Genomic DNA, 13248 nt, shown 5'->3' with positions numbered 1-13248 from the left:
CGTCCCACAATACACTTTAAATCATGTGCAGTGAGTCAGAGCGTTTAAAGATATAGAGAAATTCACCTTTTTTTTCAAAAGTGGCACATCCCAGAAGCAAGAGAGAGCGTGGGTCAGTCTCCCTCTCCTGATAGAGCTGAGGCTTGTCAGTCAAGAGTCCTCTCCTCCGTGTATTGGCCGTGGAGGAAGTGCAGAGTAGATTTAATAGAATACCTTCAGCCTGACGAAGGTTTGGCTGACTGGCCTGTAATTACTTGATCTATCCTATTCTCCCTTTTTGGACAACAATACAACTTTAGCAGTCCTCCAATCCTTCGGCATATCACCTGTAACCAGGGAGGATTGGAAAATTATGGTCAGAGCCTCTGTTATTTCTTTCCTTGCTTCTGTTAACAGCCTGGGATATATTTCCTCGGGGTCTGGAGATTCAGGTGGAGTGATTTGGGGACTTCATTTTCCTCTTTGCAAAGATTTTCAGCGCAGGTCAAGATCACAAGTCTCGGTCCAAATTTGGACGACTTCCGGGTTGAACCTCAAATCGTGAATTGTACCCTGACCCCAACGAGCCCAGAAACAAGAACGTGTCTTCAAGTTAACCCGTTACAGACACATTCTATGAGAGGTCTGACTGCACAATGAAAGGGCGCTTTAGAAGAGTCAATCTGATATCCGTTTCCTCCTCATACCTGAACAAATACCAATTCCAAAGTGTCATTTTGTCACTGAATTCCACAAATCAGGTAAAAATAATTAGTTGGATAAGGCACTGCTGGGAGTTGAACCCAGGATCTTCTGTTTACAAGACAGATGCTTTAACGAACTAAGCCACAGCGCCCAGCCATGGTAACTTAGCCCTACCTCCTCTCACTAATATCTATCAGCGATACGTTACTGTCTGTTTGGGGTTCAGACCGTTTCATCTTTTTCTGTTTCGCTTGTCCGTTCACCTGTGCATCCCGATGCTGCCTGCATCTCTCTTTGTGTGTCCATCAGTGCGTTGATACAGGGATGATTCCGTGTACTTATGTTTGTTACATTAAATAAATTCCCGGTTTAGACAATTCTCGGTCTGAAAGTGAAGAACTATTGAGACGAACTTTACAGCAAAGTATTGTTTATTTTGGTGCTGAAAATAAAAAAACCGTAAGAGGTCCAAACAGGGAAAAGGAGAAAAACCTGTTAGGGAAAATGAGGACAACAGTCAAGATTTTTGCCAGTGTATTAAGTGAAAGAAGGGAGGCTTAGAGTAATGTGGGCCGCTTAAAGACAGATGGAGGTGATATTGTAATTGAAAATCATGAAATGTAGAGTTGCTAAATACTTACTTAGCTTCGTTCTTCACAGAAATAAATGAGGCTAACATATCAAAGATATGAGGAAAACTATAAATAAATCAAGGGGATTCAGTATAAGTAAAATAATGACAATGGAGAAAATAATTAGATTAAAGATAGACAAATCTCCAGGACCTGATGGTGACCATCCCAGGGGACTGAGAGGACGAGGTGAGGACATTGTACATGCTTTAGTCATGATCGTTCAAACTCTCTTGATTCAGGAATTGTTCCTTTGATGGAAACAATTTCAATGTCACTCCATTATTTGGGATGGGTAGCAGAGATGATGTTGGAAATTATAGACCCATTAGTCTGACATCCGTTGTGGGGAAGTTGCCAGTATCCGTTGTTAGGGAAAGAAAGATTGAGCACTTGGATAAACATGAATTGATCAGAGAGAGCCAGCATGGATTTGTAAAGGATAAGTCAAGTCTAACAAAACTAGTTGAACTTTATGAAGATGTAACGAACGTGGTAGATAATGGAGTATCCATGGTTGTTAAATGATATTGACTTCCAGAGGTATTCGATAAGGTACCATATAAGAGACTGTTAACGACAATGACAGTGCGTAGAATTTGAGGCAACCTAATGAAATGGGCAGGGAGTTGGTTAGAAGGTGGGAGACAGAGTCCCGGTATATAAATGACGTAGACAAAGGAATAGAGAGCCGTGTATCCAAGTGTGTCGCTGACACCAAGTTAGGTGTCACAGTGAGTCGTGTAGCTGGAAGCATAAAGTTGCCAAGGGAAATTGATAAATTAAGAGAGTTGGCAAAACTGTGGCAGATGGAGTAACATAGAATTACACAGAATGTACATCACGGAAACAGGCAATTCGGCCCAACTAGACAATGCCGGTGTTTATGCTGCAAACAAGCCTCCGCCATCCCCATTTAATCTAACCCTATGAGCAAACCCTTAGATTCCTTTCTCCTCCATTTGTTTTTCTAGCTTCGCTGTAAACGAATCCATGCTATTCGCCTAAACTACTCCTTGTGGGAGCGAATTGAACATTCTAACCACTCTCTGGGTGAATGTGTTCCTCTTGAATGCCATATTGAATTAAATAGTGAATACCATATATTCATTGCCTCAATGATTTGGAGTCCCCACCTCCACAAATGCAAACACCTTATCTCCGTCTAACCTATCAAACCCTTGCATAATCTTAAAGTCCTATATCAGGTCACTGCTCAGCCTTCTCTTTTCTGTACAGAAAAGCCCCAGTCTGTTCAAACTTTCAATATGGAGAAGTGTGAGTTTATCTACTTTGGACTGAAGCAAGACAGGCCAGAGTATTTTCTAAATGGTGAGAAGCTAGGAACTGTCGAGGAGCAGAGAGATTTAGGGGTCCAAGTACAGAAATCGCTCAAAGCCAGTGGAATGGGAGAAAAATTAATTTAAATGTCTCATGGGATGTTGGCCTTTATTTCAAGGAAGCTGGTATTCAAAGGGGGGAAGTATGTTACAGATAGAAATCTCTGCTGAGACCCCATTTAAAGTATTGCATTCAGTTCTGGGCACCACATCTCAGGAAGGATATATTGGCCTTGGAGGGAGTGCAGCGCAGATTCACCAGAATGATACCGGGGCTAAAATGGTTAAATTATGAAGACAGGTTATGCGGAGGTCGGTCCTCATTTTTCTCTTATGGATCCGGCCCCATCCGTTTACTGTGGACGGGAGCGCGTCTGATACTAAGTCAGTCAGAATCGGATGCAAATCACACAACCGGCACAGCGGCTCTGGAACTGGCGACTGGTTTTACATTGAGTCTTTTTGAAGGTATAGGCTGTACATTGTTTGTCTAATAATAATAATAATAACTTTGATACAATGAAGGTTTTTTCAGTTATTTCCCATTTCCACCCTCACCAGTTTTATACAGTAACAGGTAACAATGTTTAAGGGATGTGATGTCCAGTGTTGGTGGAATCAGTGTAATTTAACTTGATACATTGAAGAATCTCTTGTCTATCCCAGGCTTTTACCTTATGTTCAGACCCTCAGCGAGTTTAAAATCGGTCACTCACTGATATAAATAAACCAGGAACAACCCCGAAACCTCAGCGGGTATATTTGTTCCGATAATTAGTGACGGTCCCAATTCCCATTGAAATTCCAATCAGCAAATCCCAGAGGCTGTTTCGGGTTTGACAAACTGTGAAACAGATTGTTTTAAAAGCCGAAAAGATGGAAAACCTGGTGGTTGATACAAAGTTTTATACATTATCACTTTCTGTTTCAGATTTACAATTTCTCTTTGTGTGTTGCTGACAGGAGCGGCTATAATAGAGCCCAGTGACTGGGTCATGAGCTGCACTGAGACATTGGCCTGTGTTACAGACCGGCTCGTTGGACCTGCTCATTTCGACTCATCTCATTGTCAGGAAACGGGAAATTACTGAAATTGAGGCTGGTGAATAACTGCTCGAAACACCAATCCTCTCTACCACTGAGGACTGAGTCTTCCGACAAACAGAGATTTTCAATCGTGCAAGTTTCATTCACGTATTCTGCTCTTCGTTTTCCTGATCTGATTGGTGCGCCTTTCCCTTCAATTCACGACTTACAGGAAAAACTCGATTTTACAGTCGATTTTTGGGTCATGACGTACAGTGATATTTCAAATAATTGAAATCGACCCTTATTAACCCCAATATCGTCACCTACACGTTTGACAAATGCAAAGCGGCTTCAATCGCGGTTTTGCTGACACAACTCGTTCAAAGATACTGTCGGTAATTGGAGGGTCTTTCAAGTCATGACACGAACATAACAGTTCGCACTTCCCTTTTCCGCAAGACACTTCAGATTCATGTGGAATTATTTCGCTCTGGCGGTTAAATCCGTTCCCTCTTTACGAATCCACGTTTGACCCCGTGTCTTTTAATATTTTTGATAACCGATACCAAATCGGTTTGCCCCGTATTGTACATTACTTTTTAAATATTACGGATAAGCAGGGCACTTGAGCTGTCACAGCTGTGACATTGACTTTTCTCCCTCTCCTCTCGATCTCCCCGGCAACTGCCACTAACCACAATCTTCTGTCACACTTCTCCATCAGAAAGTTCCGAGCCTCGGTTTTCAAATGAAATAACGCCCATCTCTTCAATCAACGACATCCCAGGGAGAGTTTCCCAGTTTCGTCTCACACTTTGCCCAAATCCTCCTTAAAGTACCATCAAAAATTGTCCCTAAGTTAATAATAATATAATTAAAAGTTCTTATCTTCTGGGGTTTTGTTTCAGATTCCATGGCTTTTAAAGGCCACTGCGGATATTTATCGAAGCGCATCTTGATTGGAGGCTTCTTGGAGAAATCGGAGAAAGATCTCGAAGCTCTTGTAGCGCAAGCGGTCAGCGTGCGGCACTTTTATCAGCTTCAGAAATGCCCAGGTTGTGAGTTTCAGCCTCACCGAGAACAGACGAACATTTTACTCCGAACATTTTGACCGGAGTTCAAGGTACAACTGGTCTGTTCCATAACGCATCTACTTCTTAGTGTTCCCATGTGGGCCCTTGGGTTCCTCTGGCCTACCATCTTGCAATAGCAGGTGCCAGTTTGCTTGTTTATAGTGGGAGAGGGGGGCTATAAGCGGCAGTTGATGTGCCAAAGGGCCCGGTCCGAGATCTTGAAATCTAAAGAACCAAACACACAATTCTTTTTTTCGTTTAGCAGATATTCATCGGGTGGAAGTTTAGTGTGGGGAAAATTTGGAAGGGAAATCTGCTGCCTGGTGTCACTGTGTAACGGGTGAAATTATTCAGCTTACAGATGTCGAGAGGCCGTTTCCAGCTCCCGTGTGGGACAAGTTTAGCTTTTGAGCCACTGGGTAAAGGGTTATTTTAATTGGTGCTAACGAATGACAAGACATTTGGCAAAAACAAGAAGAATTGTAAACTCACGAGTTCACTGCCCATGTTTCTTGCATCATGTTCAACAGGAACAAGGATTCTCCTCAACACGTTACTGAAAAATTTATAAAAGGGATCTTCACCTCAGTTCGACGTCTACGAAGGATAATTCAGAGTCCTACCATAAATCTGTATAATGGATCGCTTTTTAATGATGAGCCTGGGTAGCTCAGTCGGTAGACGACTGGACTTCGTTAAAGTGGCCAGTGAGTTGAGTGTGCAGAATTCAAATCCTTGTTCAGACAATGAACGTTGAAACAGCTGGCGAGTTCTGTGTTTGCAGCGAAGTAAGAACACTGTGGGACAGATGATGCCTGCGATGTGTTGTCAAAGCTTCGGTGGGAAATTGTTTCCCAGGGATGGGCAGTATTGCGCTGTCTGAGGCGGCATTTGCGGCCTTCCGCCAGCAACCTGTGATTGGAGGGAGCGGGGCCGGACAGGCGGCCTGAATGTCGTTGCTGTCGTGGCCTCACTCAATCCGGGAACTGGGGAATATCGAACATCGAAAAACGGATGTGTTTGTTGCCGCGGCTGCAACGCTGTTTCGAACTGTCGTTATTAACCGAGGCAGCTCTTCAGGGTCCTTCAATGATCTCTCACAAATCAACTAAAACCAGTTGCAAAGAGTCGCTTTGAGAAGGGATTTCTGCACAGTCAGGGCAGGAAACTGGAGTGAGGGAGAGACATTTTCGGTATCCGTGTAATGTTTGAGTGTGTGTAGAACTGGACAGAGAAAGGAAAATATACCGGATCTGTATTTTATTCATATTTCACCACAGAGTGAATTCTTGTGTTTTTTCATATTTATTGATTTTTAGTGGATTCCGTTTTGAAAATGTTTCCGCCCGGTTTCGAACCGGGGACCTTTCGCGTGTGAGGCGAACGTGATAACCACTACACAACGGAAACTCTGCTGTTCAAATGCTTGTAGGAAATGCTCGGAAGATAGTTGCCTTCTACAAATGTTCTCAGTGCTGGGAGACGGGCCGGTTCTCCTTCAGGGAATTAAATTTTACAAAATAGTTTGTTGTATCAATTTTGCAAAACTCATCAAACTCAATAAAAAGACGAATAGTTGTTCAAATCGCCATTATATCAACCAATAACTTTCTGTTTCAGACTGACGGAAACCCAACATGTTTTTCATTCATTCATTCACCAGGCTGAATATAGAAAGTTCAGAAGGGAAGTGAAAAAGGAAATGAGGGGCAAAGAGAGAGTGTGAGAATAAACTGGCGGCCAACATAAACTGGCATGTAAACATTAAACGGGCAGTAGGAGCCGTACTCTGATAAGGGACCATAAAGGAGAGCTATTCATGGAGGCAGAGAGGATGGCAGAGATATTATATGAATACATTGTATACGTCTTCACCAAGGAAGAAGATGCTGCCAGAGTTTCAGTAAAGTTAAATACAGTTGAGATACTGAATGGGCTAAACATTGATAAAGAAGAGGTACTCGGAAGGCTAGCTGTACTTAAAGTGGATAAGTCACCCGGTCCGGATGGGATGCATCGTAGGCTGCTGAGGGAAGTAAGGGTGGAAATAGCAGGAGGTACTGACCATAATCTTACAAACATCCACAGATACGGGGGTGGTGCTAGAGGACTGGAGAATTGCAAACGTTACATTCTTGTTCAAAAAAGGTTGTAAGGATAAAGCCAGCATCTATATGCCAGTCAGTTTAACCTCAATGGTGGGGGAACTTTTAGAAACGATAATCCGGGACAGAATTAACAGACACTTGGACGACTGTGGATTGATTCGGGAAAGCCGGCATGGGTTTGTTAAAGGCAAATCGTGTTTAACTAACATGATAGATTTTTTTGTTGAGTTAACAGAGAGGGTAGATGAAGGCAACTCAGTTGATACGGTGCATATGGACTTTCAAAAGGTGTTTGATAAATTGCTGCACGGTAGACTTATCAGTAAGATTGAGGTCCATGGATTAAAGGGGGCAGTAGAAACATGGATGCAGAATTAGCTAAGGGACAGGAAGCAGAGAGTAGTGGTGATTGGTTGTTTTTTGGACTGGAGGGAGGTGTACAATGGTGTTCCCCAGGGGTCAACGCTGGGACCACTGCTTTTCTTGATTTATATTAATGACTTGGACTTGGGTGTACAGGGCACAATTTCAAAATTTGCAGATGACACAAAACTTGGATCGGTAGTAAACAGTGTGAAGGATGGTGACAGACTTCAAGAAGTTATAGATTGGCCGGTGGCATGGGCGGACAAGTGGCAGATGAAATATAACGCAAAAAAAATGCGAAATGATACATTTCGGTAGGAAGAACCAGGAGAGGCAATATAAACTAGAGGGAACAACTCCAAAATGGTACAGGCCCAGAGAAATCTGGTGGTTTATGTGCACAAATCGGTGAAGGCTTCAGAGCAGGTTGCGAAAGCGGTTGAAAAGGTATACGGGATCCTGGACTTCATAAATAGAGGCATCGAGTAAAAAAGTATGGAAGTCATGATGAACCTTTATGAATCACTGTTTCGGCCACAACTGGACTATTGTGTCCGGTTCTGTGCACCGCAGTTCAGGAAAGATGTGAAGGCCTTACAGAGGGTGCAGGAGAGATTTACTGGAATGATTGCAGGGATGAGGGATTTTAGTTACTTAGACAGTCTGGAGAAGCTGGGGTTGGTTGTCGTTGGAACAGAGATGGTTGCGGGGAGATTTGAGAGAGGTATTCAAAATCATGATGGGTCTAGACAGAATAGATAGAGAGAAACTGTTCCCAATGGTAGAAGGGTCGAGAACCAGAGGACATAGATTTCAGGTGATTGGCAAAAGAACCAAAGGTGACATAAGGAAAAACTTTTTTAAACAGCGAATGGTTGGGATCTGGAATGCACTGCCCGAGGGGGTGGTGAAGGCAGATTCAAAGGCAACTGTATAAGTGCTTGAAAGGAAAAAAAATGCAGGGCTACAGGGAAAGGGCGGGAGAGTGGGACTAGCTGGATTACGATTGCATGGAGCCGAATGGCCTCCTTCCGTGCTGTAAACTTTCTACGATTTCTATGATATGTGAGTGTCGCTGGCAAGGCCAGCATTTATTGGCCATCCCTAATTGTACTTGAGAAGGTGGTGGTGAGCCACCTCCTTGAACCGCTGACGTCCGTGTGGTGAAGGTTCTCCCACAGTGCTGTCAGGTCGGGAGTTCCAGGATTTTGACCCAGCGATGATGAAGGTACGGCGATATATTTCCAAGACAGGATGGTGTGTGACTTGGAGGGGAACATTCAGGTGGTGTTTTTCCTATGTGCCATATGCCCTTGACTTTCTAGGTGATAGAGGTCGCGGGTTTGGGTGGTGCTGTCGATGAAGCCTCGGCGAATTGCTGCAGTGCATCCTGTAGATGGTACACACTGCAGCCACGGTGCGCTGGTGGTGGAGGGGGTGAATGTTTAGGGTGGTGGATGGGGTGCCAATCAAGCGGGCTGCTTTGTCCTGGATGGTGTCGAGCTTCTTGATTGAAGCTGGAGATGCACTCATCCAGGCAAGTGAAGGGTATTCCATCACACTCCTGACTTGTACATTGTAGATAATAGAAAGACTTTGGGGAGTCAGGAGATGAGTCACTCGCCGCACAATACCCAGCTTCTGACCTCCTCTTGTAGCCTCCGTATTTATGCAGCTGGTCCAGTTCGTTTCTGGTCAATGGTGGCCTCTCCCAGGCTGTTGATGGTGGGGAATTAGGCAATGGTAATGCCGTTGAATGTCAAGGGGAGTTGTTAGACTCTCTCTTGTTAGAGTTGGTCATTGCCTGGCACTTGAATGTTACTTGTCACTCATCAGCCCAAGGCTGAATGTTGTCCAGGTTTTGCTGCACGCGGGCACGTACTGCTTCATTATTTGAGGGATTGCGAATGGAAATGTACACTGTGCAATCATCAGCGAACATCCCCATTTCTGACCTTATGATGGAGGGAAGGCTATTTATAAAGCAGCTGAAGATGGTTGGGCGTAGGACACTGCCTCGAGGAACTCCTGCAGTGGTGTCCTGGGGCGGAGACGATTTGCCTCCAACAACGACTACATTCTTCCTTGGTGCCAGGTACGATTACAGCCACTGGAGAGTTTTCCCCCTGATTCCCGTTGACTTCAAATTTCCTAGGGCTCCTTGAAGACACATCGGTCAAAGGATGCCTTGATGTCAAGGGCGGTAACCCTCACCTCACCTCCGGAATTTAGCTCTTTGTCCAGGTTTGGACCCAGGCTGTTATGAGGTCTGGAGCCGAGTGGTCCTGGCGAAACCCAAACGGAGCATCGAAGAGCAGGTTATTGGTGATTAAGTGCCGTTTGATAGCGCTGTCGACGAAAACTTCCATCACTTTGCTGATGATAGAGTGCAGACTGATAGGGTGGTAATTTGCCGGATTGGCTTTGTCCAGCCTTTTGTGAGCAGGACATCCCTGCACAATGTTCCACTTTGTTGGCTTTCCACCTTGGTTACCAAGTGACAGTATAAACTTTAATGAGTTTGTTGTGTTTTCCCTGTGTTGAATTGTCACCCGTTCTCATTTTACAGACGGAATTTTAGGACTTGGTTAAAAATGTTCCGTGCTTGTGATGCAAGGTATCTGGTGCAGCCTTTGTTAAATTCCCCGCCTCAGTAAGACAGAAGGGCAACGTCTGCTCCACTCTATCATACAACCCCAACTGGTGCCGCCTCAGTTAAAGTACATTAACTAGTGCCCCCCACTCTTGTACAACCTCAAGTGAGTATATACAAAGAGTGTGTGTTTGTTTGACTGTGATGTTTATGCAGCGGCCGCCGCCAATCTTTCCGTTGCGATGGAAAGTTTGTTAGAGACGAAAATCGAATCCCACCCTGACAGTCCTGAAGCATCAATGTCCATGCTCAGTGCACTCGGCCATCCTCTATGTCAGTGTTGTCCAAGAGAAATTGTTGACTAGCCGCAGGTGTGGCCATGGTGGCATTGTTTAAGTCACATGAACGAAAACATCTTGCACACACACAATATACAGTGAGGTGTACTTCACATGTGTATATTTCCTTACAAACATCTCCCACCATTCAGTAACCTAGGAAGTAAAGCACTCACAACGATCAAAAACATTCGCACACTCTGCTTTTCACCATTTTATCAACAACTCACAAAAAGTTTGAAGTCCACATGCGAATATGAGTATTGAGATCACAGGTCTAAAGACTGTGTCCATGACTCATTTTGATTTAATAATCGCAATTGCAATTAGCCATATCTGGATTCCCATTTAGCCAGATGAGGCTCGTGGCAAAGATATTGGAACAACTGGTCAAAGACACAATGGACTGATTCCACGGGCCGTGTTCTGCTGACCACAAGCACGACACATTCTCAGAACAAATAAAAACAAACCTGCCGTGGACGGATGTCGGGTTTGTTTTCTGGAAGCAGCAAATCAACTGGGCAGAAAAATCACCTCCATCCTCAGGCACAAGAAAAAAAATCGTACAAGCAAAGGACTGAATGTGAAGATTGAGGATTCAAAACCACACCACCAGGCGAAACTGCGATCTGAATACAGCGCCCTCAACCGCTGGCTCATCCTGACTCCAGAATCTCGAGTTTACTGACCCCGATTTTCTCAGTGAGGCAGTTTCACTCTCTCTCGTTCTCGCTTAATCCTGCTGGAAGGCCAATTTCAATGGGTTGAGAACGCATCTGGCCAGGGTAAATTAGAATCAAAGATTGACATGGAAAACTGTAACTGAACAATGGGCGGCCTTTAAAGAAGTGATGGTTCAGGTACAGTCGAGGTACATTCCCACCAGGGGGAAAAGTAGGGCAAATAAAGCCAGAGCTCCCTGGATGACGAAAGAGACAGAGATTAAGGTGAAACAGAAAAAAGAGGCGTAGGACAGATGTCAGGTTGATAATACAAGTGAGAACCGGGCTGAATATAGAGAGTTCAGAGGGGAAGTGAAAATGGAAAAAAAGGGGCATGGAGAGAGTATGAGTATAGACTGGTGGCTAACATAAAAGGGAATCCAAAAGTCTTCTTTTGGCACATGAACAGTAAACGGGTAGGAAGAGGAGGGGTGGGACTGATTAGGGACCAAAAAGGAGAGCTACACATGGAGGCAAAGGGCATGGCTGTGGTAATAAATGAGTACGTTGCATTTGTCTTTACCAAGGAAGAATATGCTGCAAAGTTACAGTAAAAGAAGTAGTTGAAATACGAGATGGGATATACATTAATAAAGAGGAGCTATTAGGAATTCCAGCTGTGTTTAAAGTAGATCAGTCACGTGGTCCGGATGGTATGAATCCTAGTTTTCTGAGGGAATTAGGGGTGAAAATTGTGGAGGTACTGGCCATAATCTTCCAATCATCCTTAGATACGGGGGTAGTGCCAGAGGACTGGAGAATTGCAAATATTATACCCTTGTTCAAAAAGGCGTGTATGGATCATCCCAGGAACTATAGGCCAGTCGGTGAAGGGGGAACTTTTAGAAACGATAATCCGAGACAAAGTTAATCGTCACTTGGACAAGTGTGGATTAATTAAGGAAAGCAGCACGGATTTGTTGAAGGCAAATCGTTTTTAACTAACTTGATTGAGTTTTTTGTTGAGGTAAGAGAGATTCGATGAGAGCAATGTGGTTGACATGGTATATATGGACGACCAAAAGGCGTTTGATGAAGTGTTGCTTAATAGGCTTGTCATCAAAGTTGAAGCCCAAGGAATAAAAGAGGCAGTGGCAGTACGAAATTGGCTAAGTGACAGGAAACAGAGAGCAGTGGTGAACGGTTGTTTATCAGACTGGAGGGAGGTGTACAGTCGTGTTCCCCACGGGTCGGTACTAGGACCACTGCTTTTCTAGATATATATTAATGAATTGGACTTTGGTGTACAGGGCACAATTTCAAAATTTGCAGATGACACAAAGCTTGGAAGTGCAATGAACAGTGAAGAGGATAGTGATAGTACAAATACAGGCTGGTGGAATGGGCGAACATATGGCACATCAAATCTAACGCGGAGAAAAGCGAAGCGATACATTTTAGTTGGAAAAACGAGGAGAGGCGAATTAAACTAAAGCGTTTAATTCTAAAGGAGCTGCAGGAACCGAGAAATCTGGGGGTTTGTGTGAACAAATCTTTAAAGGTGGCAGGGCAGATAGAGAAAACGGTTTTAAAAAGCATATGGGATCCTGTGCTTTACAAATTGAGGCAAAGAGAACAAAAACAAGGAAGTTACGATGAGCTTTTGTAAAACACTGGTTCGGCCACAACTGCAGTATTGTGTCCAGTTCTGGGCACCGCACTTTGCGACGGGTGTGAAGGCCTTAGAGAGGCTGCAGAAAAGATTTATTAGAATTGTTCCAGGGATGAAGGACTGCAGTAACGTGGATAGACTGGAGAAGCTGGGGTTGTTGTCCATGGAGCAGAGAATGTTGAGAGGAGATTTCATCGATGTATTTAAAATCATGAAGGGTCCAGACAGAGTAGAGAGAGAGAAACTGCTCCCATAGGCGGAAGGGTCAAGAACCAGAGGACAAAGATTTATGGTGATCGCAAAAGAATGAAAGTCGACATGAGGAAAAACGCTTTTACACAGCGAGTGGTTAAGATCTGGAATTCACTGCCTGAGTGAGTGCTGGAGGCAGATTCAATTGTGGCTTTCAAAAGGGAATTGGATGAGTACTTGAAGGGAAAAAATGCAGGGCTACGGGTAAACTGCGGGGGAGTGTGACGAGCTGGATTGCTCTAGCAAAGTTCCGGCATGAACTCGATTGGCCGAATGGCCTCCTTCCGTGCTGTAACCATTCTAGGATTCAAAGATGCAGAAACCAAATAACTCAAACTGCCGAAACCCGAGATCTTCAGTCAAACGCCCTCCCAACTGAGCTATTTCCACCCCACTGTTAATTGATCTTTGTGTCCTTATGTTGGAAGAACATATAACCCCAGGGGGAATTGCCCCTCCCGGTCATTCCGCACTTCATATATAAACATCGCACTCA

The 13248-nt window shown here is 44.2% G+C and overlaps 2 non-coding genes across 2 annotated transcripts; both read right to left on the bottom strand.

The window, feature by feature from the left end:
• Positions 1-761: 761 nt before the first annotated feature.
• On the bottom strand, positions 762-835 carry trnat-ugu (transfer RNA threonine (anticodon UGU)). The gene has a single exon. It is a non-coding gene; the product is annotated as a tRNA-Thr (tRNA).
• A 5260-nt stretch (positions 836-6095) lies between these two features.
• Positions 6096-6168, bottom strand: trnav-cac (transfer RNA valine (anticodon CAC)). The gene has a single exon. It is a non-coding gene; the product is annotated as a tRNA-Val (tRNA).
• Between the last annotated feature and the right edge of the window lie 7080 nt (positions 6169-13248).

Source organism: Heptranchias perlo, chromosome 20 (genome assembly GCF_035084215.1).
Source record: "Heptranchias perlo isolate sHepPer1 chromosome 20, sHepPer1.hap1, whole genome shotgun sequence".
NCBI classification, from domain to species: Eukaryota; Metazoa; Chordata; class Chondrichthyes; order Hexanchiformes; family Hexanchidae; genus Heptranchias; species Heptranchias perlo.
This window is presented reverse-complemented; position numbering and strand designations above follow the sequence as displayed.